Raw genomic sequence first — 7,500 nt, 5'->3', positions numbered from 1 at the left:
GGCTGATTGGAGGGGTGTTTTCGGAGAGTGTGACACACAGTGTAGAGGTGAAGTCAGTGGAGCATTGGAGAGCAAATTAGAGACAGATCTGCTCACATCACTGCTAACTACACCAGCACTCCATACTGCACTTACTAAAACACACACCTACACACAATATCATTCAATCTTTTAATCATTTTTGAAAATTTGTCTGATTCAATATTTAACTGTACAATGTAACTTAATAAAATTAGCTAATATGCATTTTTTTTGTTTTCTTGGATTGTATGTATGATTAAACACAGCCATTTGATTGAAGACAGCTTGTTGAAGGCAGCTTCTATAAAATGTCATTTGTTTCCACTGACGGTAAATACTGTATGTGGTTTCTCTAGAACTTTTTAAACATGGTAAGCTGTGTAGTATTTCATATCTAATTCCTATCCTTTCCAATCAATATTGAATCAGAAACTAATTTCACTGAATCAAATCGTTAGCTTGTGTGTCATAATTGAATTAAATCCGGGTATCTGTGCCACTGCCAACCCACACACACACGCACACGCACACAAACACACACACACACACACACACACACACACACACACACACACACACACACACACACACACACACACACACACACACACACACACACACACACTTCTCGGCCTCGGGCATCAGAAAGAGAGAAGGGAGAGGGAGAGATGTCATAGTGAGAAGAGAAGAAACAAGAACGTAACTTGAGAAGTGAGTTGGAGAGAGAGAGAGAGAGAGTTTGAAGGGGAGAATAAGGGAGATTTTGAGATGAGGTTCAAATATAGAGATTGAGATATGAGTGAGCAACAAGTAGAGAGAGAGAGAGAGAGAGAGAGAGAGAGAGGTGGAGAAGAGGGACAGAGCGACAGCGAGAGGGTGAAGAAAGTCTTTTGTCTGTGGCTGACAGGAGGTTAACTGGCCTGTTCATGAATGAGGGGTCATCGCTGGGTCTGTGTGTGTGTGTGTGTAAGTGCGCGCGTGCGTGTGTGTGTGTGTGTGTGTGTGTGTGTGTGTGTGTGCGCGTGTGTGTGCGTGCATGCTAACGAGATGTCTTCAGCTGGGTGCCTCAAATGCCCAAACTTAAAGCAACTCATCCAATAGAAAGACACTCTTTGTTCTACAAATGACCAGAGTGTGTGTGTGTGTGTGTGTGTGTGTGTTTGTGTGTGTGTGAGAGAGTGAGAGAGAGGGAGAGAGAGAGGGAGAGGAGAAAGGAGTAGCGATTTTTTCAGGACTGTGAAAAGCATTTTCTAGTGCTGTCCAGACATTAATCTGCAATACTCTCTCTTTCACTCTAACTCTCTCTCTATCTCTCTCTCTCTCTTTCACTTTCTTTCTTTCTTTCTTTCTTTCTTTCTTTCAGTGCCCTTCCTCCATCAAAATAAACAAGGCTGCACCCATGCCGTGTGACAGAGAGTTCTGCTTTATCAGTCGATCTGTAAACAAACTCTCTCTGTGCCACTTTTCAGCTCAGGACAAATGCACCGATGAAAGCTTAGCAAAAGAGTATGACAGGATTTGTTTTCTCCCATTTATATTTAAACAGCTTTTAACCATGGCCTGGACAGAAACATACATGTGCACTCACAACTAGAACACTGGTTGTCTGAAGCAACAGTAGGTTTCAAGTGAGTGGGTGTGTGAATTTGTGTTTGCACATGTGTGTCTTTACACACATTGTGTGTGTATGTGTGTGTGCTTGTGTGAGCGTGTGTATGTGCATGTGGGTGTATTTTCTGTATGTATGCTTGGATGTGTATTTAGTGTGTGTGCGTGTGTGCGTGTGTGTGTGTGCGTGTATGCGTGTGTAAGTGTGTGTGTTTGTGTGTGTGTTCTTGTTGTGCGACCTGCAAACACAGACATCGCTTATGACTGGGAGTGGCTCAGAGCAGAGTGAATAGGAGTGTTTGCAGGGGCTGTGGGTGTAAATCAGATGAGATGAGAGGAGATGAGAGGTCTCTGTGCAGTAGTGCACAGCACAACACAGCACAACACAGCACAATATAGCACAACACAGCACAACACAGCACAATATAGCACAGCACAACACAGCACAATATAGCACAGCATAGCACAACACAGAACAATATAGCACAGCATAGCACAATATAGCACAGCACAGCACAACACAGCACAATATAGCACAGCACAGCACAATATAGTGCAGCACAGCACAGCACAATACAGAACAATATAGCACAACACAGCACAATACAGCCCAACACAAAACACACAACACACCACAACACAACACAACACAACACAACACAACACAACACAACACAACACAACACAACGCACAGCACAGTACAACACAGCACAACACACAACACAACACAAAGCAGCACAACACAGCACAGAAAACAACAACAGATACAAACACACACAACACAGCACAGCAGAACGTTCAGCACATAGATCAGCACAGGACAGCACAGGACAGCACAGGACAGCACCAGAGACCGAGAGCTGTACGTGCACATGCACATGTCATATAGCACCGGAGGGAGGTGAACGCAGCACTCAGCACGGGAGAGAGACCTGACTTTTGACTGAACATCTGGATCACAAAATCAGTTTTAAAAATCTGTTTGGATCCCCAGTTACACGTTAGTCCTCCCTGACTCATTTATGGAGACCACTGCCTCCCCCACACCAGTTCTTCCCGAACAAGTCACATTGTTGTTACAAAGTATGCTCCACCACTTCCCCCAAGTACAGGAGAAAGAAACAGAGACTTTGTAACACTTTTTTATACACATTTTTTTTCATCGCTGTTTTCATATTGGTGGTATTTTCCAGTTTTTGATAGATTTTTTTTCGATAAAACTTTCTGTAAGCAGTCATGCTCATACCGTAACTTTGTAAATAGAGACTGATGGAAAAAAAAAACCTTTTGTAAGAAGAAAATATCATTCATGTCAGTGTTTATATAACCAAATAAAAAGATAGAGAGAGGGAGAGACAGATACAGTATTCCCTTTTTCAGCAGTTTTCCTCAGAATGTTTCCACTCTGGCCTAGTGGGGCCTGTCGGTGACGCGGCTTCAAAGCTGGGGAATAAAATGGCTGCCGCTCGCTTCTCCCACCAGGAAAAGCAGTTAATTAGTGCCCTGTTAATGATCCGTGCAATTAGAGCCTTTAAGGCGGCGAGGTTTACATGCGGATGTCGTGTGGTAAAACATAAAACCTAGAAGGAGTTGGCCAAAATGCCACAGCCATGTGCCGCAAAGCGTGTGCAACATATGTCCATATGATGTACTGTAGCTCTCTCTCTCTTTCTCTCTCTCTCTCTCTCTCTCTCTCTCTCTCTCTCTTCCTCATCTTCCTCTCTCCTCTTTCTTTCAGTCACACAATAACATACTGTACACACTGTGGGTAATACAAATATTTAAGTTGTTATGTGCTGTGTGCTTTGCTTACATTTCTCCTCACACATTTTCATTAAAAGTACAGTATAAATCTGTGTTGTTCCTGTGAAGAAGGCTTAACCTGTATGAAGACAAATTATTCCTTTGTTTTATTTGTAGTCATGCTTGAGACAATATCTATTACAGTGTTGTGGTGGTGTCACGGAAATTGAGTTTCCAGCAATGGCCTTGGATGCACGTAAAAAATAGGAATTGTCCTGAAATACGGACCTTCGCTCCTTGGATCACTTCCTAGGGCTTATAAGATAATTTTCAAAGTGGGATCTATATTCTATCTTCTATCCCTGAGCAGATTAGCATTGTATGGTTCTGGCACTGGTCTGCAGGCTCCCTGTGGTGTCCATGTGCTGTGTGTGTGTGTGTGTGTGTGTGTGTGTGTGTGTGTGTGTGTGTGTGTGTGTGTGTGTGTGTGTGTGTGTGTGTGTGTGTGTGTGTGTGTGTGTGTGTGTGTGTGTGTGTGTGTGTGTGTGTGTGTGTGTGTGTGTGTGTGTGTGTGTGTGTGTGTGTGTGTGTGTGCATGTGGCTGACTTGAACAGCCACTGATTGTCAAACCACTAGGCTTTGACATGACACTCAGTTATTATCACAGTTGGCAACAAACCACGTTACCATGAAGATGGCAGACAATGCCTTGTTGAAGGCATTATATTTCACCATGTCTTTTTACCATATTGTATTCATTAGGTAGGTAACACTAAGTAGGTAATGCAAGCAATATGTCAGTGTAGTGAATGTCAGTGAGAAGCAACATGAGAATTGACCAGCATCACTTGTGGGCAGGAAGCCTAGTCTGTTTATTAGAAACTCTTAAGTGTGTGTAAAGGCATAGTGTGGCACACACACACACACACACACACACACACACACACACACACACGCGCGCGCACACACAGTGCTCTGTTTGTTTATCACATCACTCAGCACTACATCAAAATACAGCCATTCTGCATACAAGTGTGTGTATGGCGGTGTGTTTGTGTGTGTGTGTATGTGTGTGTGTGTGTCTGTCTGTGTGTGTGTGTGTGAGTGTGCTCGTGTGTTTACATAGGTCTGCATGTGTTTATGTGTACGTGTCAGTGTTCACATACATATGTTCATGTGTGTATTTGTTTGTCTCTGTCTGTGTCTATGTGTGTGTGTGTGCGCATGCGTTTGTGTGTGTGTGTGTGTGTGTGTGTGTGTGTGTGTGTGTGTGTGTGTGTGTGTCAGGATGACAGATGCCTGAGAGTCAGGAGTCCTGGCGTATCCCTGTGGTCAGTGGCGGTCCCCGCGCCCCTCCTCACCCCCCCTCAGGTCCAAAGCTGCTCCTTCTCCCCCCAACAGGCAGAGCCGGCCGCAATCTGGAGCATGTTACTGCCACCCCAACGCCCTCTCCTTCTCCCTCTGCTCTCTCTCTCTCTCTCTCTTTCTCCCTTTCTTTCTCACTCTCTCTTTTTCCCTCTATTACCTTACTCTTGCGCTGCCTCTTTCCCTCTCTTTCTCCCTCTGCTCTCTCTCTCTCTCTCTTTCTCCCTCTCTCTCTCACTCTGTCTCTTTCTCTCTCCTTCTCCTTCCACTCTTGTACTCTCTCTCTCTCTCTTTCTCCCTTTCTCACACTCTCTCTTTCTCCCTACTACCTTACTCTTGTGCTCTCTTTCTCTCTCCTCCTCTCTCCACTCTTGTGCTCTCTCTCTCTCTTTCTCCCTCTCTCTCTCACTCTGTCTCTTTCTCTCTCCTTCTCCCTCCACTCTTGTGCTCTCTCTCTATCTTTCTCCTTTTCTCTCTCACTCTCTCTCTTTCTCCCTCTACTACCTTACTCTTGCGCTGTCTCTTTCTCTCTCCTTCTCCCTCCACTCTTGTGCTCTCTCTCTCTCTCCATTTCTCTCTCTCGCTCTCTCTCTCTCTTTCATACTTCTACTGCTCCCTCTCTCTCTAACGCGCTCCCGCTCCTGCTCTCTTTCTCCTTCTCTCTCTCTACTCCATCTCTCTGTCTTGCTCTCCTTTTCCTTCTGCACCCTTTCTCTCCCTCTTCCCCTCACCCACTCTCTCTCTATCCCCTCTTCCTCGACTGTCCTTTCACTCTCTTTTCTCTGTATTTCTATTCTCTGGTTCACATGTCCTATTACACAGATCTAGAGCCAGGCCTTGTCAACAGAGGGGGAAAGTCTCTAGAAAGATGCAGTCAGATGGAATAAAAGTGAAAAGAGTGGAGTAGAGGTGAAGAAAAGAGTGGACAGGCGCACACACACACACACACACACACACACACACACACACACACACATAAGTCCCTTTCCCACATGAGCGAGACATCCGGATGTCAAACGGATATCAAACGGGTGGCTGTATGTGGGAACGCAAAACTCGGGTATTTTCTTACCCGGAACTCACCCTAGGCTACTAGCCCCCAGTCCCTTTCCCACATAACTTCTAGAAGTTACCCGGACATATTTACCCGGATAGAGGCACGACACGACGTTTCCCACATGAGCCGCGAGGGGTGGGGCAATGTCAGCACTTGCAGAGGGAGGGAGATGACGCTAAATAAATGCGTTGTTGTGCTGTGTTGCCTGGATGATGCGAACTTACATCAGATCCAAAACATCGTGAAACAACAGAAGTAGCTGCTAGTTAGCTCGCTAGTCAGCGGGAGCTAGCATAGAGGAAAAAATAGCTAACGCCAGGACCACAGTATAAACAAAGCTCTAATTCAACCCTCTCTGGTATAAACATCCAACACAACAAATTAATAGAAAATAATGACACACCTGGGAAAATATATAAACAGCACACAGAGGTCTGAGGCTCCTTCCCAACTCCTACAAAAAGCAACAATGCTAAATAACAGCGACGTTAACTATTAGCTGTTAATTGCTAACCACTGTAATAAACAGCTTGTTGCAAGCTAATCGACAACACTTCAAGCTATTCACGTTTGCAAGGATAATACTGCCTGTCCCGCAACAAACACAACAACCTGATTGCAGTTTAAATTTTTATTGTACGTACACAACAAAATGTCACTGTTTTCTGTACTCCGGTGTTCTCGTCTGTGTTCATACTCGTAGGGCAATGTTTATCGTTACCATGGCAATTTGTACTTTCTGCCTCGCGCTGCAAGCAGGCTGCAAGGGCGCATTTCTATACGTCATCGTTACGCCCCCCATACGTTCGACCGGCGTCGCGTCACACAGAGCAGGTTGTTTTACGCCACGCCCCTTTTTTGGGGAAACAAGCCCTCAGAACAAGCCTGAAACAAGCCAAAGTGAACGGGTGTTGTTCACGGTCACTGATCTATAGGGAGGGAAAGTAATCTCATCGCCACCTGGTGGTTGCGTTCCTAGAGGCTAGCGGGAGTTGATGGGATTTTCTTTTAGAAAAAATATATCTCGGCCCACGATCGGAAGTTAGTTAAATGCCTTCAATATGCTATCCATGTAGGTCAGCTCTATTGCTTCTAGTGGTCATACTTTATTTTTTAGGATCAGTTTAATTGTTTTGAGTTTGTTTGTAACATGGTGATAACGAACTACAGTAGCTAGCTACAGTAGCATTTGACGTCACCAGTTTGGGCGCTCCATCTCCAACTGATCAAAACGGCAATTTGCTTAACTTGCTTATCATATTTTTGTAAAAACAGAGAGCGATGTAAACCGCGTGGTAATTACCTTTATGTTGGGATAACTTGTGTTGTGCTCCTACTCACACAAGAGCTGGCAGTAAGTGTGATTGTCTACTACTAACCAACTAGCTAACAGGCTAATAAACAAACCATGCTAGGTGAGTAACGTCGTCAAAGGGTGTCACGTCACTTGAAGTTGTAGTCCATTTATGAAATGAAACGAGCAATTACGGTTTTTTTAAATAAGGCGAAATAGAGTCTGATATTTTCACAGTTAGTAGATTATTACAGTATGCCGACTGAAAAATATTTTTGGTGGTTAAGATCGCTGGTATAGCTGCGTAGTATTTTTTTGAAAAGTCGGTCTATGGGACTTGACATTGGAGCTGCTCTTCGATAGGAACGCAACCACTTGGGGCGCTGGTTTTCACTTTCCCTCCCTATAACG

The sequence above is a fragment of the Sardina pilchardus genome, chromosome 23 (assembly GCF_963854185.1).
Source record: "Sardina pilchardus chromosome 23, fSarPil1.1, whole genome shotgun sequence".
Lineage (NCBI taxonomy): Eukaryota > Metazoa > Chordata > Actinopteri > Clupeiformes > Clupeidae > Sardina > Sardina pilchardus.
This window is presented reverse-complemented; position numbering follows the sequence as displayed.